Genomic DNA, 23740 nt, shown 5'->3' with positions numbered 1-23740 from the left:
GCATAGGGCTGCCAAAAATGTAGTGTCTGCACGAATGTACCCCTGGGGCATTTTAAGCGTTGACCCCAACTTCACTAGGCCCGCATTACTCACTAACCCCTTGAGTTAATTATCCACTTCGTATTCTTCCTTCTGAACAAGAAAGAAAACAGCTCTAGGTGTTCTTGTTCATACCCATGTCACAAATATCACACAGTTGGTTATAACATTGTCTTACTCCAAGACTAAATGTTAGGACATACTACAAAATATGAGATGTCCCGGATTGAGGCATAACACTCAAAATAGAAGCATTTGCTTACCTATTGCAATGGTAATGTTCTCTGTTAAAGGAAGTCATGGTGGAAGGAGCAAATTTTTCCCCTCACTGAGAATCCTTCTCATGGTGGGTGTGACTCACATTCTTGGCAACTGATTCAAGCTCCTGAGAATATATATTTTAGCCAGTTTCTTTCAAAATCCTAAATTCTGAACAAGGAAAAGAGAGAAAAGGCAAATGAGTAGGCTTGTCTTGTATGCAGAAGGCATTTCAAAATGGCTGGCCAAAAGAGAAGACAGGAATAAGTGTGTACACACGGCTTTGCCCAGGGAAAGTCACTGCCTTTCAGGAACAAGGATCAGCCGTAATCCCGGGCTTCCGAAAGGAGGCAAGCAGGGAGTCCGTGACAGGCCAGGTGAAGAAAACTTTCCCTGGCATCCATCCAGGATGATACCATTGTGGGTCAGGAAATAGCAGGATGTTTCTGGCTGTGCTGTAACAGTAGAGTAGTACCAGGAAAACAATTGAGACGTCTGGATCATTTCAACAATGGTGATGGGCGTGTTACGTGGAGGTGGTATTTTTTTAAACCTCCAGATTGGAAGTTTCCAATCCTGGCTACACATTAGAGTCACTTGGGAAACTTAAACACACACACACACACACACACGCACACGTGCACACACACGTACACACACAGAAATAAAAATCTCCAGGGAAAGTCCTGGGTCTCAGCACCTCTAAGAGCTCCCAAGGGATTGCTATGTGCAGCCAGGACTGAGAATCACTACTCAGGCTTCATGCTTCTGGCTTGGGAAGCAGGAGATTTGGAATTCAAGAGGCTGGAGAATTTCTTTGCAAGGCGACCAGTGTCTCAGGTGCCTCTTCTTCATTATTTCTACAGTTCTAAGTTCAAAGAACTTCTAAGACATAGTCCCCGGTCTAATTTTTGCTTCATCTACTTTGGTAGACAAGATAACTTGCCTCTGTTTTTGTTGTTGTTGTTGTTGTTGTTGTTGTTGTTCTTTACAGACTTAAATTTTAATTGTCTGTGCTTAAAAAGAAAAAATGGCTAAGTCTTGAGCATTTATAATGGTATATTTGTCTTTATATCCATCATCTTCGGAATTTTAATATCCATCTGGTTTGTAAGTCAGCCTAATTTTATTCTCTGCTAAGGTATAAAAGTATGAAACTGTAAATTTATAATATCTACTGAGGATATGGGTTGGGTGAGATTGGGTAGCAACCGGAACCCTACAGTGGACTACTTGTCATTCTTCAGGACAAAGGGAACTTCCTGTTTTGTACTCAGACACATGGCCTGGGGCTTACAGGGAGACTGGGCCAGTCTGGGATGACTCTAGGGCCTGTACTGTCCCCATCTGCTTCTGACAACACAAGCTGCCACTCTGGACAGAGCCCATGCCCACTCTGGGTAAGCGGAGTGCTCTTGGGACCTGGACAGACACATGGTCAGTGAGTCCTGTGGACTTTTCAAAAGTTATAAACTCTCAAAACCTTGGTTTCCCAGCTAGAAGGAAAACAAAAGCCTCTCAGAGGGCAACACGCACCCCCACTCCAAGTGTTAGCAGTAAATATACCTAAGGCTTCTAGAAAGTTCACTTCCAGGGAGTATATCTTAGTAGGTTTGTGTGGGGCTCAAGGAGCTCCCTGGTTGACCTGAAGCAGTTGGCCTGTGGGTCAGTCATTGAGAAACAGTGGTCATGGGCCAGGCAGGAGCTTTCCACAGGAAGAGAGTCTAATTAAGAGAGCTGAATTCCTGATTATAAAAAAGGTTATTTTTATGGGGTATGCTAGCCATAGAGAAGCTTTCTCTCCCTCTTTTTATCTTCAACCCTTGTTTATCACCAGCACCTTCCATGGAAGCCTGGAAACCATACATCCCAGAAACCCTAGCCTTCTGCATTCTAGGGTTTATATTCTCCCACAACAGGCACTCATGCACTACTTGAAAGGCAAAGGGACCCAGAAGCAGTGGGCTGATGTGTGGATCCTGACAGCCAAGGCTCTGCATGGCCTCCTTAGGGAGGCCCCCTCCTGCTGCGGCTAGGTCTCCAACCTCACCTTAGGTGGAGCTCCCTAATCAGGAAACAAACAGCGACAGATTCCCAAGTCTCTGCCCCACCGTTGGCAGGATGAATCTGAAAACAAATGTCTGTTTCCCTTGACTTTTGCTCTCTTAGAATTTCCATCAGCTTTTTTAGTATGTGATTCCATAAATTAAATCCCTTTCTGCTTAAAATACCTGTGATGGGGGCGCCTGGGTAGCTCGGTTGATTAAACATCAGACTCTTGATTTTGGCTTGGGTCACAATCTCAGGTTGTGAGATGGAGCCCCACATTGGACTCCATGCTCGGTAGAGAGTCTGCTTGAGATTCTCTCCCTCTGCCTCTCCTCTGCTCCCACCAACCCCTTCCTCCCCCCCCCCCCCCCCCCCCCGCTGCTGGTATGTGCTCACTCTCTCCAAAAGAAATAAATAAACCTTTCCAAAAAATATCTGGAATAGTTTCTGTTTTTTTGATAAAACACTGACTGATGAAGTATTTGGTTCCAGACGTGGCTCCAGGAAATGACCTTCAAAGGTGGGGATCTGGGAGTCATTGTCCAAGCTAAGTGAGTTGGAAGGTGGTGATGGCCTCATTTCAGTGGTCACGGGTACTCTGTACCTGCAGGGGGTAATTCAGCCAATATCCGTGGGTGTCAGGCATGAAGGTAATGCTTTGAGTGCCAGTGGCCCCCAAGAAAGGCACAGTGGTGGGAATGGTGCTTTACAAGGGCTGCAGAGTGGCTGCGTGGAATGCTTATAAAAAAGAAAACTTCAGGGATGTCTGGGTGGCTTAGTCAGTTAAGCGCCTGCCTTCAGCTCAGGTCATTATGCAGGGTCCTGGAATCGAGTCCCACATTGGGCTCCTTGCTCAGCAAGGAACCTGCTTCTCCCTCTCCCTCTGCTGCTCCCCCTGCTTGTGCTCACTCTCTCACTATCTCTCTGTGTCAAATAAATATAGAAAATCTTTTTAAAAAAAGAAAAAAACTTCAGGGGTTCTGAGGTGGCTCAGTCAGTCAGGTGACTCTTGATTTCGGCTCAGGTCATGGTCTCGGTTGTGGGATAGAACACCACATCAGATTCTGTGCTCGGGGGCGAGTCTGCTTGAGATTTCCTTTCTCCCTCTTCCCACTTTCTCTCTCTTTTTTTTGAAATAAACAAATAAAACTTCAAATCTCATGCTTAGGACTTGTCATTTTCAACTGAAGTCACAGTCAGGAAACCAGAGATTTTCAATAACCACTCTAACAGAAACTTGTTTTTTATGGCTGCAGGACCAGTAAACTACCCCCAAAAGGCCCAAAGGTCAAACCTGTGGATTTCAGAATTACAACACACATTGAATCCGTAGCCATGGTCTATAAATATGGGGGACTTAATGGCCAAAGGGAAGTACCCTGTGCATTGTACTGAGGGCCTTTGGGTGCATTTGGATGGATGTGAATGCTCTGAACCTATCAGCCTCACTGATTACTTCTTGCCAGGAGAAGCAGCCTTTCTTATATGTCTGAGGAGACTCACTCCGCCTTGCTTGATGCCCTGAATAATCTCTTCTTGAGCTAATACATTTTAAGGGAGTGTAGATTCTCCTCGAGATCTAACCCATCTCATTTTTTCCAGACTGTAATCAAAGTCAGCAGCCCCCAGGGATCAGGTTCAAATCTGACCCAGGTTCAAATCTCTAGAAGAGAGACCTAGTCACTGAGGGGGCTACAAGATGGTGGTGGGAACCTGGTACCATTTACAACCTCCCAAGTCTTTCTAGAGAACATCTCCAACACTCCTGTGAGGAGGTCTGCTTGGCCAAGCATCACCAATAATCCTGACTGCCTGTAGGCCAATATATAGGAAGGTTCCAGGCCAAGGTGCATCCTGCCCCAGCCCTCCAAGTGTCACACCATAGTATAAGGGAATCCAGTCCCTCTTGTGTGCCAGTCATCCCCTCATACTTGGAACACGCCCTTCATTTTTACTTCTTATCCCCCATCCCCTGCTCACCGTTGAATTAAAAATGAGTCCACGGCCATTGAGCTAAGAGTTAGCTGGGAGAGAGGGAAGAACTGCTTGCTCTGGTGTCAATCTCACTCTCCTTAGGCGACCCAGACTTCCTTTAGTATTTCCTCAAACCTAAGACTTACCAGGTGTGAGGCACATTGTTATTCTATGGGCCACTAACAGGGAAAACATTGCCAACTGTAATTGTAAGATGCCAGCAACTGTAAGATACATCCTGATCCAGAGTGTTAAAATGAAAGAAAAGAAATGTGCCTTAGAATGGGTGAAAAATAGTAAATCAAGCTCCTTGGACCTGGCTCCTCTCCTCAGAATTCCTTGTTTTGTTTTAAAGTTCTATCTATTTAAATAATCTCTATGCCCAATGTGAAGCTCAAAATCACAACCCTGAGATCAAGAGTTGCACGCTCCACTGACTGAGCCAGCCAGGCACCCCCAGATTTCCTTGTTTCGAAGGAAGTTCCCTCTCTCTCATACATATCTTCCAGCACATTTTTCTGGGTCAGAAGACATGCCCAGACATAGCGGATTTCAGCTTCTACCAACCAGGAGCCCTGATTTCAAAGGATTTTTTAAAGATACGGGAAAACGTTTATGGTCATGATAAACTGGGAAAGTCTATAATGTAGTATGCAAAATATATTATCAATAGTGTAAGAAAATGCATAAAGAAAACTGGAGACAAGTATTCTAAGAAAATACTTAAAGCATATTGACAAAGGGCTAATATCTTAACTACGTGAAGAACTCATAAAAAAAGACAAAAATTCTGATAGAAAAAGAAAACAAAAATTAAGTTTATCAATGAACATTTATTGTGTTTCAGGCTCTGTACAGGCTGAGTGTTCAATAAGCCAGAAAAAAAAAAAATCTGTTCCAGTCACTTTTATGGTCTTTTGAAGGAAGAAATGGTAACAAACAAGTAAATATATGGGCAGACCTCAGAGATATTACAGGTTCAGTTCCAGACCACTATAATAAAGCACATATCAATTGAGTCAAAAATTTTTTTGGCTTCCCAGTGCGTATAAAAGTTATGTTTATATTATACTGTAGTCTGTTAAGTGTGCAATAGCATTATGTCTAAAAAATTACACAATTATCTTAATTTTAAAATACTGTATTGATAAGAAATGCTAAGCATCACCTGAGAGTTTTCAGTAAGTCCTGTTTTTTTTGCAGTGGAGGGTTCTGCCTCCATGTTGATGGCTGCTGACTGACCGGGGTGGGGGCTGCTGAAGGCTGGGGTGGCTGCGGCAGTTTCTTGAGGTAAGAGAACCATGAGGTTTGCCACACTGATAGAATCTTCCTTTCGTAAACTATTTCTCTGTACCGTGCGATGCTGTTTGATAGTAGTTCATCTTTAGTAAAACTTCTTTCAAAATTGGAGTCGGTCCTCTCAAACCTTGCTGCTGCTTTCTCACTAAGTTGATGTAAGATTCTAAATCCTTTGTGGTCATTTCAATAGTCTTCATGGCATCTCCATCGGGAGCAGTTTCCATCTCAAGAACCCACTTTCCTGGCTCATCCACGAGGAGCAGCTCCTCATCCGTCCAAGTCTGATCATGAGACCGCAGCCGCGTGGCCCCATCTTCTCACACCACTTCTAACTCCGGTTCTCTTGCTGTTTCCACCACCTCTGCAGTGACTGCCTCCGCGGACGCCCTGAACCCCTCCAAGTCCTCCAGGACGGTGGGAACCAACCTCTCCCAAACTCCTGTTAACATGAATCATTAGCCACTCAAGAAACGAATAAATTTTTAGATAAACAAGCAAAACAAGGCTCACTGAGTAAACTGAGACTTTACTTGAGATTTAGCTCAATTGTTTGTCATTTGTGTTAATAGTCACCTCACACTTGAGAGATACCTGTGTATTGGAGGGAAGAACAGTATCAGAGCACATGGCAGAAGCACCAAGTTAGAAAAGAGAACCTACAGGGGCACCTGGGTGGCTCAGTCTGTTAAGCATCTGCCTTCAGCTCAGGTCATGATCCCAGGGTCCTGGGATGGAGTCTCACATCAGGGTCCTTGCTCAGCAAGGAGCCGGCTTCTCCCTCTGCCCCTCCCCCTCCTCGTGCTTTTTCTCTCTCTCTCTCTCACATAAGTAAATAAAAATCTTTTAACAAATTAAAAGAAAGAAAAGAGAACCTATTGCCTATGTTTGCAGGTACCAGCTAATGCCTCCATCTGAAGGACACTTCATTCCCCCTTCCTCCTGCACCCACAGAATCTTTTTTTTTTTTTGCACCCACAGAATCTTAAGTCACAGAGGCTCTGGTTAGCCTCTCCAAGCCCCAAGTCCTCACTCTTCTAATCTTACAAATTCTATTTTAATTATTTGTTACCACTTCTGTCTTTCCAACTCGGTAACACAGAGTTGACTCACACTTATCCAGTGTTATTTCTCTTCTTTCTTCCTCCAAGACAGTAGGGTCTGTATTTTCCCCTTGTGTCCCAGGGCCCAGCTTGTGCCTGAGTTCTAACATTCAACAAACGCTGGTTGAAGCTATGTATGTATGAATGAGTGAGTGAGGACAAATTGGCCCTATCTAATACGTTTAAGAACATATGGGAAAATAAATATAAAGCAAAGGTGGTTATTGTAGATGCATTTTGTACTAGGAGCAAAGTAGAAAATCCCCTGAATTTGGTCTACATTCCAAATTTCACGTACACATGACCTGTCATTGCTAAGTCCAGGATGTCATCAGAACCTTAGAAATAGAATGGGATTCCTATGGGAATCTTCAGGGGGTTCCACTCTAGGTTTGAATTTTCTGTAAAAGATATGCTACTGTTTAAAAGGGTAGTTCAAGGGGCGCCTGGGTGGCTCAGTGGGTTAAAGCCTCTGCCTTCGTTCCGCTCAGGTCATGATCCCAGGACCCTGGGATTGAGCCTGCATGGTGGGGGGGTGTGTCTCTGCTCAGCGGGGACCCTGCTTCCCTTCCTCTCTCTGCCTGCCTCTCTGCCTACTTGTGATCTGTCAAACAAATAAATAAAATCTTAAAAAAAAAAAAGTAATTCAAAGGGACAAGCAGTAATTACAGATATTCAGTAACATTTGACTCTGTCTTGACTTCAGTCCAGATTCACTCCGGTGGCCTGCCATGGAGTTAAGGCAAGGCTGGAATTCCCTCGCTGAAAATATGGGGAGGGCTCAGCCCTGAGGAGCAGCTGCCAGGTGCAGGCGCTCTGCTTCCTAACAGGAAGTTCAGCCAATAATCTCCATTCCCAGGGTGGATGGTGGTCCCAGCAGGTCAGGGCTGAGTTTAGTGACATGGCAGTGACAGGAAATGCCAAATGTGGCATTTTTCAGATCTTTAGCTTGTGAATAAATATGATGCTGATTTCCCATACCCTGTCCTCCAAATCCAGGTAATGCAAACATGAGATTCCCGGTCATTTTAATTTTGCTCCCATTCTTCCTTCTTTCAACATTATTTGCATTGACTTAAATAAACTTGAACAAATATATCTGTTTATGATCCCTATATCAAGATCATGATATTCACTACGTGGGAATGAAAAGAAATTCAACAATGAGTGAAGTGGAAAAAAGAAAACAGTGACGACAGTTAAATAGCACCATGATTTCTGCTTTCACTGTGAACATCAGGTCCCACCTTCACCCCTTCTCCCCCAGACACAAGGACACACATGGAAGCCTGGGGTGTGGCATCTGGCGCCCATTCAGGAGGCATCACTTCATCACTACCGCTCGTGTAAATCTGGCCAATTACCCGCCCCCTTCGAAACTAATCTTTCCCACCTATATACTGGGATAATAAAACTCTCAAGATTATTGGGAAGATGAAAAGGAGCAACATGGTTCAACAGGAGCTGTCACAGAACATGTCTTCACTCAGGGGCTCTAAGCTCCAGCACTCAACCCTGCCACATCCTGAAAGAGAAGACCCAAGCTGCACTTCCTGTTTGGAACCCCTGCACAGTTCCATCTTGGCTGCCAGATGTTCATTGTGTCATTTTCATCTCACCTCAGGTTCTGAATGTGATGCTTCAATTCTATCCCAGCCTTGTGAGATTGTCAAGAGGACTAAATTTAATGACTTGATATTGGTAAAGCACGTACAACAGTGTCTGCCACTTAGTGAGTGCTTGTAAGTGATACGTATTTGGCATGAAGGTAGTGGGGGTCCCGTTCTAGGAGCATGGTTTTGACTTTTTATCAGCTTTAATAACATGTTGTTGAATAGATAGATCACTGTCTTGTACGATGTCAGTCTGTCAAAATGGCAGGATTTGGGTGTTTCGGGATAATTAATTGCAGAGTCAAAGCTCTGCAGAGACAACATAAAACTGCTCACATGGCACAAACCCAGCTCTGCACCCCTCCTCTGATCTCCATCCTCCTGGTAATTGTCCCGAAATAGTACAGTAACTGTGATGGTTTTCCTGCAGGGGCGGTAAAGGATCTGGAGGAAGGCTCCCTTTTCTCCCATTGCATAAAGGTGATTGACCAGCGAGGAGCCTTGGCTGTTGGGGCAGAAGCTTCAGGAACTATGGAGGGGCTACCGGACGCAGTGTGCCGGCTTCCCAGGCTGTTGGATGTGAGCGCACCCGTGTGCTTGACCACCTGCTGGGGATGGCCCTGGCTGTTCTGGTCAGCCACTCACATCTCTGCAGCCCGCCCATCACAGACCATGTCCTGCTGCATACTTTGGATAAATCAGGAAGTTTACAAGTATTTTAGACTCTCACGTGATTTGTCACTCTGAGTACTCACAGACAAGCCCATTATGGCTGTTACCATACCCAAGTGTAATCTGAGGTCTGGTTGGTCTCGCATACTTGGGCCTTATTACTTTTGTCAGCTTTCTCCTACAAGGAGCCTTTCTTCAGGAAACGGGTTAAAAATGTATCCTCCTCATTCTGTACCTTTATAGGTCTGTAAGCGACTAGATCTGGGGTCTTTTACTGGTTTGCTTTTTGTAACATGCAACCAGAAGGAGTCATGCCTAAACACCACATTTCTTTATGTTCTAAATCAAATTTGACCCATCACATTTTATAATTTCTAAATCATATTAAAGCATCACATTTCTTTATTTTCTAGTTAAAAATATATCTTGAGAAATGGCCAGGATTGTAGTCAGAGAGAAGTTTAGAGACTCGCTTGTGTTTGTTAGTAAATATTTTGCTATACTTACCAAATTAGCAACAAAAGGAAGATTTCTTTTTTTTTTTTAAGATTTTATTTATGTATTTGACAGAGAGAGACAGCGAGAGAGGGAACACAAACAGGAAGAGTGGGAAGAAGCAGGCCTCCAGCTGAGCAGGGAGCCCAATGAGGGACTTGATACTAAGATCCTGGGATCAGGGCCCAAGCCAAAAGCATACGCTTAATGGCTGAGCCACCCGGGCACCCCTATACTTCAATTAAAAAAAAAATGAGTGAATTCATTGCCAGCAGACCTACCCTGAAAGAATGCCTAAACACTCTATGTATTCTGATTGAAGACTTTAGTCCATTTATATAAAATTTTTTGATAGGTATGTATTTCTTGCCATTTTGTTAATTGTTTTCTGACTGTTTTTGTAGTTCCTTTCTGGTCTTCTTTTGCTTTCTTACTTTGTGGCTCAATGACCTTCTTCTTTTTTAAAGATTTTATTTATTTATTTGATAGAGAGAACACAAGCAGGCAGAGCGGCAGGCAGAGGGAGAGAAAGAATCAGACTCCCCACTGAACAGACATGGGGCTCAATCCCAGGACTCTGGGATTATGATCTGAGCCAAAGTCAGCCATTTAACCAACTGAGACACACAGGTGCCCCACAATGACTTTCTTTAGTGGTGTGTTTAGATTCCTTTCTCTTTATCTTTTGTGTGTTTACTATATGTTTTTACCTTGTGGTTATCATGAGGCTTATGTAAGAACTTATATTTATAATAATTTAAGTTGATAACAACTTAAATTTGATCACATTCTAAAGCTCAACATTTTTTTGTTAAATAAATAATGATACATTCACGTAACAGAATTTTACATATTCTCACCCATTTTTGTTAAAAATCCATAATGCTAATGGAAAAGAAGAATAATACATCCAAAATTGAAAATGAAATCCTCTTTGCCTTGTGGGATTATGTCTAGCCAATGTTTAGTTTCCTCTCTGGCTCTTTTACATTTTCTAATTTTTCCACAATGAAAATTTATCACTGTACAATCAAAATCTAATTTTTCAAATGTAGGGCACCTGGGTGGCTCAGTCAGTTGAGTGGCTATGTCTTGGTTTGAGCTCAGGTGGTGATCTCAGGGTCATAAGATCAAGCCCCATGTCATGTTCCACACTCAGTGTGGAGTCTGCTTCAGATTCTCTCTCCCTCTCCCTCTCCCCCTCCCCGTTGTGTTCTCTCTCTCAAATAAATAAATAAACCTTAAGAAAAAAAATTTAATGCACTCCTATTCAGAAGTAAATCAACTTTTCATCTAAGATTCTGAGAGTCATTATGTTGAGCCCTGAATTCACACCCTCTGCTCCTTAGTTGTCCAGCCAAGTCAAAATCTCTCAAACTCAGTTTATCTTCTGAAATATGGGGATATCAACTGTTGTTCTTGACACAGAAGTGTGATGAGGCACGGGTGGCAATGTCCACACACAAATATCTGACATACAGTAGGACATTCTGAAGGATTATTACTAGCAGCTCCTTTCTAGGACATTGGTGAACATTACCGAGTTTGTTCCCTTCTTGGGAAAGACATTGGCATATCCATGTTTCATTCCTAAGGGGTGATTTCATTCCATTCATGATGGAAATGTTAGGCACTTTAGAAGATGGATTACACCAGAGCTGGAATTCTGCTTGATAAGGGTTCCTTTTGAGTAATTCCCATGTAGAAAGCTGGGTTTGAGAAATAGGGTCTTTCTAGCAGCTCGGCTCCATCCTTGCCACCTCTGCCAGGTGCTTTCAAGATAAACACGTTTCCTTATGGGCTGCCAGAGCATCAGGGTGCCTAGTTGCTCAGTCAGTTAAGTGTCTGCCTTCCACTTGGGTTGTGATCTCAGAGTCCCTGCATTGAGCCACATGTTGGGTTCGCTGCTCAGTGGGGAATCTGCTTTTCCCTCTGCCTTTGTTTGTGCTGTCACTCACTCACTCTCTCAAATAAATAAGTAAAATCTCTAAATGGTCTCTCTGGAGGTTAAGAAGGCTGGACCATTTATTCGAGATTTTCCTGCCACAGTAGTTGAGGGTTTGGCCTTGGGTGTTAAGATCTGACACCGTTCTCCTTGGTACCAGAGGAAGCCCTTGGGCAGAAAAGGGAGATGCAGGTGGAAACTGTTCCCAGCTGCAGGTGAGTACAGGTGGACTGAGGGGGATACATGGTGTGGCATCAAGAGTCACTGCAGTAGCCTTGTCCCAGAGTAGGCAACTCTGGGGTACAAGAAGTTGGTGACTATCCAGATATGCTATATTACAAAAGTTGAGACAACAAATAGAAGGAACCTAGATACCTGAGTCACCAGATGGAGGAGAGCTTTTGCCAACCTGATGCTTGGAAGCTGTCACGAGTCAGAACCTTTAGGGCTTTCCAAGTGGTCAATTTGGACATACTGTGGAGACACAAGGAAGCTCCATTACAATACTTTGTGACCTTTTCCTAGGAAGCTCACCATAATATAACCAATTGGATCATGGGTCTATTATAAAAGGAGATAACTCAGGAACAGCCAGATGGAAGAGATGCATGGGGCAAGGTATGGGAAGAGGTCTCCAAGCTTCCATGCCATCTCAAAGGGGACCATTTTCCACAAATATCCCTAAAGCTCAAAATTTTTACTCTATCTCTCCCCATGTTTTGTGTTTTTAATGTCAGATTTTACCTCTTTTTATCTCGTATCCTGTAACTAGTTATTATAATCATACTTATTTTTACTATTTCATTTTTTGACCTTTATCCTCGCTTTATATGTGATTAGTACACTACTTTACATATATTTACCTGTTCAGTGAGACTTATTCTCTCCTATGCTCTTGTTACTAACTATCATGTTTTCTTTTCAGCTTAAAGAATTCTCTTTAACATTTCTTGTAAGGCTGATTTAGTCCTTTACCTTTTGCTTGTCTGTAAAATTATTTATCTCTCCTTCAATTCTAAATGATAAGTTTGCCAGGTAAGCTAGGTTGGAAGTTTTTTTGGTTGGAAGTGTTTTCTTTCAGCACTTTGACTATATCATGCCAATCCTCTCTGCCTTCATGGTTTCTGCTAGAAAATCTGCTGATAGTCTTATCGGAGTTCCTTTGTATGTTAACAATTTGTTTTTTTCTTTTGCTGCTTTTAGGATTCTTTTTCTTTAATTTTTGACATTTTGACATTTTAATTATAATGCGTCTTGGTGTGCGTTTTCTTGTTGGAATTCTTTAGGCTTCCTCATTCTGGATGTCTTTTTCCTCCACCAGGTTAGGGAAGTTTTCAGCCACTATTTCCTCAGATAAAATTTCTTCCCACTTTTCTACTTCTTCTCCTTCTGGGAGCACTATAATACAAATTTAGTCTGTTTGATGTTGTCCTATAAGTTCCTTGGGCTATCTGCTTTTTTTTTTTTATCCTTTTTTCTATTTGCTGCTCTGATCAGGTGAGTTCCACTGCCTTGTCTTTGCATTCACTGATCCTTTCTTCTGCCTCATCTTGTCTGCTGTTGAACCCCTCTAGTGTACTTTTCATTTCAGTTATTGTGTTCTTCAGTTCTGTGATCTCTCTTTGGCACTTTCTTATATTTTATCTCTTTGTTGAAGTCCTCACTCTGTCCATCTATTCTTCTCCTCATTTTGGTGAGCATCTTTATGACCATGATTCTGAAGTCTTTATCAGATAAATTATCTCTGTTTCATTAAGGTTTTTTTTTTTCCTTAAGTTTTCTCTGTTTTTTTTTTTTTTTAACTTGGCACATATTCCTCTATTTTTTTCATTTTGCTTGACTCTCTGTATTGATTTCTATGGTATTGAGATTTCTGTCCCAGTCGTGAAGGAGTACCCTTGTGCAGGAGATATACCCTGTGTTCAACCCTCCCCCAGGTCTTTGTTGTCTCTCAAACCTTTGTTTTTATCCAAGTGGTCTATTATATTTTTAGTAGTTCCATGTAGTTACATATGTGCACAGACTTGTCAGTATCCCAAAGGGGAAGATCTTAGCACCTAGACTCAGGCTGATTGGAAGCAAGACCCTCAGTCATCAGCTTTTAAATGTGTATAAATATATACAGTCTTGAAGTTATAACAATCATAAGCGCCACTGGCCACCAGAGCCAGGAGATATAGAGGTGTTCTCTGGGTTGCAATTACAAAATTGGGGCTCTGGGTGAGTTTATCTGGGCTTTATTGAGCTCTTTTTTGGGAGATACCAGAAGAGAAAAGCAGAAGAAAAGTGCCAAGATGGTGTCTATAGCCTATATTCCTTGAGAGCAGCTCTGTAGGCCATTAGACACCTGCTAAGTCTGAAGCCTGCTCCTCAGGCTTTTCTGGTTTTGTTTTTATTTATTTACTTATTTTGTTAATAGTGACCATCTGAATAGATGTGAAATGATAGCTTATTGTGGTTTTGGTTTGCATTTCCCTAATGATTAGCTATGTTGAGCATCTTTTAATGTGCTTTTTGTCCAGGCATCTGGTTTTAAACTATCATAGAGTGTCAAATTGTAGCTGTTTTCAGCCAATCTGCATGTCATTTATAAAACTACATAACAAAGACATCCCCAAAACAAACAATCTGAAGACCAAAGAGCTTTTTAAGGTGACTCAGAAGTTAAGCACCTGTCACTTCAGTTGGGTTCTGTTAGGTTGGAGATCTTCATTGTGTGCCCAAAGCACACAGCACTTCTAGCTCAGTCAATGTTTAAGTAAGCAGATGAATACTCACTTCTCTTAAAAGAGAAGGGATGTTTTTATTACATACAGTAAACTGTAGGCCTACTTGGCCTATATGGTTTCACCTATGCATTCTTTCATCCATTTAAGGAAGAAGTAAGATCAACTCTAGATGAATTTTCCAGCAAATAGAACACTTCCCAACTCATATTATGAAGCTGGCATTGTTTTGAAACCAAAGCCAGACTATATATATAAATACACATTTTATGTATATGTATTTATTTCTATGTATACATTTTATGCACATATATCCATAAAATTCTATAAGCATCCTCCTTCTTCTTTTTACACTTCTTAGTTATCCATTACAAGTCAAGGGGAAAAAATGGTCTTTTAATGCACTTCACATCTTTTACCTTTATGGTTGGAGGTGCCAAGGATGGAAGCATAGCATTAGTAATGTAGGCTGCTCCTGGGTGTGACCCATACAAATTGCACCCCATGCTCAGAATCTTGGCCTTTTGAACTGGCTGGCTACCTTCTGAAAAAAGAAAAAATTCTGTAAGCCAAAATGAATTGAAAGATTGACATGCCTTAAAGGATACCTATTAAGGATAAAAATATACCATTGGAGGTTCTTCTGATAAACAAAGTAAACAAAACCATGGGATAGATCCATTAGAAGATATTTGTGAGACACTCGGACTCTGAGAATTGATACTTTAATGAATTAGAAGGGCAGGGAAAGATTAGAGGGTTAGTTTCCAATTGAGCAGGGGTTTGTTTACACAACTCTCTGAAGTCAGAGCCAACATATCTACCAGTATTGACTGTGTGCAATGTTCCTTTGGATTTGAGGGATGGGCTGCACTGTCACTAAAAGTGGGTTTTTCTGTACAGAGTGGAGTAGTGATCTCGTCCTTGAGTCCCACATAAGCCCAGTAGGTAGCCCTCCAGGCAAGAGTGGGATTCCATCAGTGGATGCTTTCCATCAGTGCATCAGGAGGAATGAAAGGGCTGTCCCTAGATGTGGAGTTTCCTAGGGATCACATTATAGTTCTTCGTCTGTTTTCCCACTGTGATGTTAGCTATTCGATGGTAGGGGCATTGTTTTATTCAACTTTGTACTTCTTCATACCTGATCCATTGCCAGGCATCCAGTTTGTGCCCAGTAAATAGAGTATACCTAGTTGGGGCCCTTAAGAAAACTCTTAGTCCCCTGAGGCTTTCATCGCAGGAGGGACATACCTTGAGTGGGTATCTGTGAGCATCTGTGCTTTTCTCCTGAGCTCCCTGAGGCCCATTCACCATTCATTACTTAATAATTATTTATCTTTTGAATTTAACAGGGAGGCCCAAACTTGAGCAGTTTTCCACAGTTGATCCCCCAATGTGGCTCAGCAAACCCATAGACACTTAGAAGGGTGGTCCCCATTTGATTGATTCTGGCCTCCAAGCCCGTTCTCAGCATTAGATTCTTCCTTCTGTTTCCTGGTTTCCCTGAGCTCTCAATGGGGAACTCACTCCCTAGACTGTTTAGCAAAAGTCCAGGCTTTCGGCTGGGGGTCCAGGACTTTGGGAACTGAGAGATTAAAATTATTCAAGGGTACCATATCAGCAGAGAGCAGGGACTTCTATTCAACATGTCTAAACGAGTTTATTAATACCTATTGCTTTTTAGTACAATAGGTATTATTGTACTATAATAGGTATATTATATATAGGTATAGGTATAATAGGTACAGGTTAGATTGCTCTAATGAAAAGACTTGGAAAAACAAAGCCCTAAATAATATAGAAGTTCCTTTCTTTTTCATAGAATAATCCAGGTGTAGTGCTCCAGGCTTATGGGACAGCTCTGCCATCCTATCTTTGGTGAAGGTTCTGGTTGTTGATGTTTTCCTACTAAATAAAAGGAGAAAAGAGATAGGGGAAGTCCTCCTCTGATTTTTTTTTTAAAGATACTGTACATGACCCTCCCAATTACAGTCTAGCATGAGAATCTAACACAGAGCCACAATGAGCCATGGGCAAGTCTCAGGCTGCACATCCAGACCCTTGCTAAAATCCATCCTCCAGAGCCTGACCAACCCATCCTCTTCCCTTCACACCAAGACACCTACGACTGTAAAACAAAATATTTGCACTTGCCCCTAAAGGTGACATTTTGCCTTTTGTCTCTGTATTGTTGTACTTGTTCTCTCTGCTGGAAAACTTTCCCTTTCCCTCCAAAGACAACCCTTACTCATCCCTTTAGGTGGGAAGCTGCTGAAGTACCAAATCCAAGAGATTTGGAGCCAGCACTGTACAAGGTGCTCCTTATATTCTGAAAGCACCGTGTCTCTCCACCCACTGCTCATGCCACAGCCCTGGGAGACAACATGCCTCACCCCTACATCTGACCCATCACCAAGCTTAATCAGTTCTATGTCCCAAAGAGCTCTCAAATCCCAGCTGGTTTCTCTCCAACTCCACTGCCACTGTTGGAGCCTCCAAACCAGGTTGTGTTTGAGAGTGAAAGGCACCCCAACAGATGGCAAGAGATGACAATAGTCACAAACTTGGGTAGGTTTTAGGCAAACCAGGGCCTGGGTAACAAGGCTCTAGGGTTACTCTACTTTCTAGCCTGGTTTGGGTCTCTGGCCCTCCTGCCTGTTCTGCCTGTTTCCAGGTTGGACCCCTACATTCCATTCTCCACACAACAGCCCAAGTATGCTGTTTATTTTTTTTATAAACATTTTATTTATTTGAGAGAGAGAGAGAGAGTGAGAGAGAGAGAGAGATCACAAGCAGGGGGGAGGGGTAGAGGGAAAAGCAGGGAGCTTGATGGGAAACCCGATCCCAGGACCCCAGGGGTCATGACATGAGCTAGAGGCAGGTGCTTAACTGACTGAACTACCCAGGCACCCCCAAGTGCTCTGTTTAATACACAGAACTAATGATAGCACTCCCTGCTACAAACCTTTTGGTGCATCTTAGTCATCTTAAACTCTCAGTGACATTATTATTATCGTATCCTAAATAATCGATTGGTTTGGGGGTTTTAGTTTAAATGATGTGAGGTTCTTGCTTTAACAATAACTCATGGTGCTGTCTGTTCCCCATATTTTATAATTACTTTATATCTTATAGTTTTCATTAGCAAATTAGCTATAGATTTAGTTAATTAATAAAGCAGGGAACTGCAAAAAAAAATAGATGATAAAAATAGATAGGTTATCTCCCAATGGCTCCCCAGTGTCTCCAGGACAAAATACAAATTGATTAATGTGGTCTAGGTTCTTGGAAACTGGTTCCTTCTACCTACCAGTCGTAACTCGCCTCTCTAGCCAGGCTCCTAAATATTCTATCTCCTGTCTCTGAGCCTTTGCACTATGTTCACTCAGCTTGAAGACCATCCTACACACCTTGTACCCAGCAGATTTCTATTCCCTTTTAAAGTCTCAGTGTAGAGGCACCTGGGTGGCTCAGTTGTTAGGCGGCTGCCTTCGGCTCAGGTCATGGTCCCGGGGTCCTGGAATCGAGCCCTGCATCGGACTTCTTGCTGGGTGGGGAGCTGCTTCTCCCTCTGCCACTCCCCCTGCTTGTGTTCCTCTCTCACTGTCTCTTTCTCTCTGTCAAATGGATAAATACAATCTTTGAGAAAAATAAAGTCTTCCATTTACTCTAGGAAACTGTACGTTCCAGTATATTATGTTACATTCCCATGTAATAATTATTCAGCTATTTTGTGTCACCCATGGATGTCTGCAAGTTCTGTGAAGGGAAGGCCTGTGTAAGTCTTGTTCACCGTTCTATTCCTAGCCCTTAGCACAGATGGCCCTGGTCCCACGTGGTCTTTGGTCAAGTGTCCGTATTTTTGGAGTCCTCCTTGTCGCTGTGTTAAGGCTCTTCTCTCAGCCACCTCCACATTCCTTTCATGTGCTGTGGTGTGCCAGACGACATGAGGCTATCCTCAGGCCATCTGCTCAGGAGCCTCACCCATCCAGGCCACTATACAACTCTCGTGACTCAAGAGGCCTGGGGCTTGGGGCTCTACAGAGAGCCTTATGGCTTCCCTGAGCTGTGGCATCCCCTCAGTGTTTTCCAGGGCTACTATTAGCTTTCATCCAGGCTGAGCGAGGCTGCTTTTCAGAGACACCATCAAAGTGTGTCTCCATGGCTCTTATCTTCATCTCTCTGAAGTTCATCCTCACCCCAGTGACCTTTAATCTCCTCTTGGGTAGAACAACTTGCTTTTACATCATCACCAAATTTTCCTGAATCATTTGTTTATGGCATAAACTTTGAAAGTTTGGCGCTCATACTAGGTTTTGGTAACTCAGAAAGAATTTTCTTTCAAAGCTTCTGTCTCTGTCATGAGCATCAAAAGTCCATTTTGGTGACTCATTTCTTTATGAAATTAACTGATGACTCAGTACGTTCAACTCTTTTGAGTTGCGGCCCTCTCAAAGGCAGTAAGCATATCTCATGGTCTGGATTTAACGATGGAAGGGAATGTGGTTAGATAAAAAGGAACTAATGAGTATGAGTTTATATGTCAAAATACTACCTCTATACAGACACAACAAATGCACAGACAATTTTTACAATGACATGAGGTCGCATGCACAGGAATCCCATTTCCAGGAATTTATCCTACAGAAATACTTACAACACAAAGTAAAAATGAATGCATAAAGATGTTTTACAGTGTTTTGTTGTTATTGTTGTTTTTAGAGACCGAGAGAGTGGGGGCAGGTAGAGGGAAAGAGAGAGAATCTTAAGCAGTCCCCACGCTCAGTGCAGAGCCTGACATGGGGCTTGATCACATGACCCTGAGATCATGACATGAACTGAAATCAAGAGTCAAATGCTTAACTGACTAAACCACCCAGGTTCCCCACAGCATTTTTTATAATACTGAACAATCATAAAAACCTAAATGTCCATAAATAGGGACTGGTTAAAAGATGATGAATGGGTAAAGAAAAGGTGGTACATATATAGATAGATAACTCTATCTATCTATCTATGAATATTACTTAGCCATATAAAAGAATGAAATCTTGCTATTTACAATGACATGGATGGAGCTAGAGAGCATTATGCAAAGAGAAGTCAGTCAGGGAAAGACTGATCATACCATATGATCACATTCATACATGAAATTTAAGAAACAAAAGAAATGAGAAAAGGAGCAAAAAGGAGAGACAGAGGCAAACTAAGACACAGACTCTTAACTATAGGGAACAAACTGATGGTTACCAGAGGGGATGGGGGAGGAGGAGCTAGAGGATGGGAATAAAAGACCAAACTTATCATGATGGAAAAAAATAAAATGATAAAAAAAAATTTTAAACTGCCTTTATTATAGGCTGCTTTTATCATGTACAACATATTGTGAACGTCTCCATTTGTAATGGAAGCACAGTATTACATCCCACAGAGACACCAAGACTATCAACTTTTCTGCACTTAGGTTTTCTCTAATTTTTAAAAACATTTTAAAAACAGGGGCCCCTGGGTGGCTCAGTTGGTTAAGTGTCTGCCTTCAGCTCAGGTCATGATCTCAGAATCCTGGGATCGAGACCCACATTGGGCTCTGTGCTCAGCAGGAGATCTGCTTCTCTCTCTCCCTCTGCCCACACTCTCTCTTTGTCTCTCTCTGTGAAATAAATAAATAAAATCTTTTTAAAAAAATTTTTGAACAAAGTTGGGTAAGTGTTCTTTTAAATATTTGTATACTTAAATACTGACTTTTAAAAAGTTTTTATCATGAAATGTTCAGATACACAAACACAGAACAGTACAATGGCCATCCATGTATTAAATCCAAATTCTGCAATTACCATCCAGGAGCAGGTCTTGTTCCATTTATACCCCACCTACTTCCCCTCCCGATTATACTGAAGCAAATCCTAAAAATAATATCATTTCACCCATAAATATTTCAGTATGTGTCACTAAGAGATAAGATTCTTCTTTTAAAATATAACCATAATACCAATATTACACCTAAAATCATTTTAAACATTAATTTCCTAATATTACCAAATGAACAGTGTTCAACTTCTTGATTGTCTCACAGAACTTTAATTTTTTTGTGCAGTTTCTTCTTCAAATTAGGATCCAAATAAGATCTATATGTCTCTTGGCTGATTAACTTCTTAATTCGTTTTTTAGAGCAGCTTGATTGAGGTATAACTTGTACAACATAAAATTCACCAACCTATTTTTCTTTTAATCCATAAACTTCCCTTCTATCTCCTTTTCTTTTTGCAAATTTTTGGTGAAGAAAGCTGGTAACGTTTCTCACTGCAGCCCCACGTAATGTCACTTAGAAGGTTTCCCCTTTCCCCTACACTTTCAGAAAATCGGTGGTTAGATTTAGATGTGGGATCAGATTTAAGCTTTACATTTTGGGCAAGAATACTTCACAGGTGGTGGTGTGCACTTTCACACTGTCTGCTTATCTTTTTGTGTATTTATCAGCCATTGACACTTCCTGACTAGAGCCCCTATAAGGGTCACACAGTGCTAATATTCTACCTTGTTTTCTTCATTTATTAGCTGGAATACTTTGTAAATAGAAGCCTCCGCTTGTCCCTCTCTGGTTACCCAGTACGATAGTTCATACTGGAATGGAAAAATAAATACTTAATTCTTTCTTTATTTGCCAATCTTGACAATAAAATGTGGGTCCCTAGCTCTGAAGGTGACCAACAAGGGTGTTATCATTGCTGTTTTTAGTATCCTTTTGAATTTGTAGATGTAGACAGTTTTAAAGTGTTTCCATCCAATGCTGTAAGGTTCCTTGTTACTCAAACCATCTTTTGATCGATGGGACCTTTCACTTCCACAAGGGACTTTTCTGACTTAACTAGAAAAGTCAAGTCAAGTATTCCTTCTTGTCTCAGGAAGATAATCCAGGTTCATTCACACCCACTCACCCTAGAACCAAATAAATCACAGACCAAGGAAGAAAGGAGGAAACAAATTAAAAAGTGAACAAAGGCCCTCAGCTTAAAGCCCTGGGGTGCAAGTCAGACTATCTGAGTTTAAGTCCTGACTCTGTAAATGGCAGAGTATTTCATTTGAGACAACTGGTCAACTCTAATTCTCTCCCTTTTAAATTTTTTCTCATTTGTCTATGAGGATAATAATACCAGGAACAACAATAGGAATGACAATGACAATGTTGCTTGCTTCAAAGTGTCTGTGTAAAGGCCTGCTATCACTGTGGCTCCCTCAGCCTACGTTCCCCATCTGAAGAGCCCCTCCACAAGGGCAGGTGGTGCTTTCTCTCCCTTCATCTGTCCAGCAGTCTCTTTGAAATGCTCGCTCTAAAGGGCTCTCAAACCTCCTTTCAAAAATATTAGGGAAACCTGGGTGGCTTAATCATTTAAACATCTCCCTTCTACTCAGGTCATGATCCTGGGATGGAGTCCTGCGTCCTGCTCCCTGCTCAGCAGGGAGTCTGCTTCTCCCTCTGCTGTCCCCACTGCTTGTGCTCAAATAAATAAATAAAATCTTTCTTTGAAAAAGTGTGCATTCCTTTGATTCAGCAATCCTACCTCCTGGAGGGAATAGACAATTGAGATAAGATGTATTTGTGAGAATGGCCATTATAGGGTGATTTATAAAACCTTAAAAATTGGAAAGAATCTAAATATACCAGTAGTTATGGAAATGATGAAACATCCATTAAATAAAATGGAATACCATACAAAAATGGAAAATAATTTTGGAGGTCTGTATTGACTGACCTGAGACATATTTGTGATCTATTCCTAAATCTAAACAAATCAAGAAACAGACGCTGGGTGGGGCCGGGTGAGGCACACGGAAAGCCACTGGGTGCTGGAAATGTTTAATGTTTTGGCCTGGATAGTGACTACACAGGTGGACACAGAGGTAAACCCACACTGAGCTACATACTCAAGATTTAAGTACTTTACTGTGTATCACAGTACTTTACTGTGATACAAAGTATCACCCTACATTTTACTAATAAACAAGAAAAAGTAAAGAAGAAGGAGGAGAAGGAGGAGAGGAAGAAGGGAAGGAAAGAAGGAAGGAAGGAAAGAAAAGGAAAAGGAAGGCAAGATCATCAGAAGCAAGGAAGCAGTCACCAAAAAAGTCATACCAGCCAAAACCCAAACCAAATAAACCACGTAACATAATCCTGCATATATAGTAGGAACCCAAATTTTTGTTTTTTAAAAAGATAATTAAAATGATATACTTCTAGAAGACCATTTGCTTACCAAATATTAAGGGATAAGGGTGCCCCCATCTTTTAACCTGATTATCCAGAGAGTGGGCAGTTCCAGCTCTGTGGGCGTCTCTTCTTGTCTGTACTGTCTTGGTAGCACCTCCTGCTGTGTCTCCTGGGGACCCCCTTTACCCCCCAGCTTGTTCTCCTCCAGCAGCCAGGGGGAGCCTTGGTAGCCAGGACCCCTCAGTCCCTTCCTCACGTTCCAGTGACTTCCTGTCACAAATAGAACAAAATGTGACCCCACCTACCTCAGTGACCTCCCTTCTGTTCTTTCCAGGATAGGAGTTCTCGCTGTTTCTTGAACACGCCAAGACAATCTTCACCCTTGATGCTTTTCTCTCAAAAACTCACATGGCTCAGGGCACCTAGGTGGCTCAGTCGTTAAGCATCTGCCTTTGGCTCAGGTCATGATCCCAGGATCCCGGGATCTAGCCCCGCATCTGACTCCCTGCTCTTCTGAAAGCCTGCTTCTCCCTCTCCCACTCCCCCTGCTTGTGTTCCCTCTCCAGCTGTCTCTGTCTCTCTCTTTCAAATAAATAAATAAAATCTAAAAAAAAAAAAAAAACAACCCACAAAAAACCTCACATAGCTCATCCTCTCCTTTCCTTCAAGTTTCCTCCCTCAAATGGCATTTCTTCAGAGAAACCTTTCCTGAACTACCAAGCTAAAATGTCACTGCCATAGCCAGTAATCTATTCCCACTCTTATTTTTCCGCACAACATCGACCACACCCTGGCTTTTTGCTGCATGTTTATCGATTGACTTCTCTGCTTGTTGCTGGCTCGGGGCACAGGTGTTGCCTTACGCCTTGCTCTGGGGTGTAGCCCCTCACCTGACTATCTCTGTGACGATGTGCTCCATGCAGACCGGAACACATCTCCCATGATAGGAGCCTTGGTAATGTTCATTTTTCTCCCCTGTACTTTTTCTCATTTTCTGAAATGTTTTACAATGATCGTACATTATCGTTACAACAACAAAAATGGAACGAAGTTGTATTGGTTTCCTAAGGCTGCAAGAACAAAGTATCACCCTCACAGACCATTGTCTTCCAGTTCTAGAGGCTGGAAGCACAAGGTCAAGACAAGCAAGACTGGTTCCTTCTAAGGATCGTGAGGGAGGGTCTGGGCCAGGCCTCTCGCCTAGCTTCTGGTGGTTTGCTGGCAGTCTTGGGCGTTCTTTGGCTTGTAGATCCATCACCCCAATCTCCACCTTCATCTTCACGTGGCATCCTCCTTGGTGCACGTCTGTGTCCAAATCTCCTTTTTTTTTTTTTTTAAAGACTTTATTTATTTATTTGACAGAG

General features: G+C 42.1%; 1 long non-coding RNA gene across 1 annotated transcript; it reads right to left on the bottom strand.

Annotated features, from left to right (window-relative positions):
- Positions 1–301: 301 nt before the first annotated feature.
- On the bottom strand, positions 302–22614 carry LOC125096166 (uncharacterized). The gene is made up of 3 exons (XR_007126088.1): positions 22460–22614; positions 14590–14714; positions 302–468 (listed from the first exon to the last, which is right to left on the bottom strand). It is a non-coding gene; the product is annotated as an uncharacterized LOC125096166 (long non-coding RNA).
- Positions 22615–23740: the final 1126 nt, after the last annotated feature.

This window comes from Lutra lutra, chromosome 3 (assembly GCF_902655055.1).
Source record: "Lutra lutra chromosome 3, mLutLut1.2, whole genome shotgun sequence".
NCBI classification, from domain to species: domain Eukaryota; kingdom Metazoa; phylum Chordata; class Mammalia; order Carnivora; family Mustelidae; genus Lutra; species Lutra lutra.
Note: the sequence above shows the minus strand (reverse complement) of the source record. Positions and strands in the feature narration are given on the sequence as shown.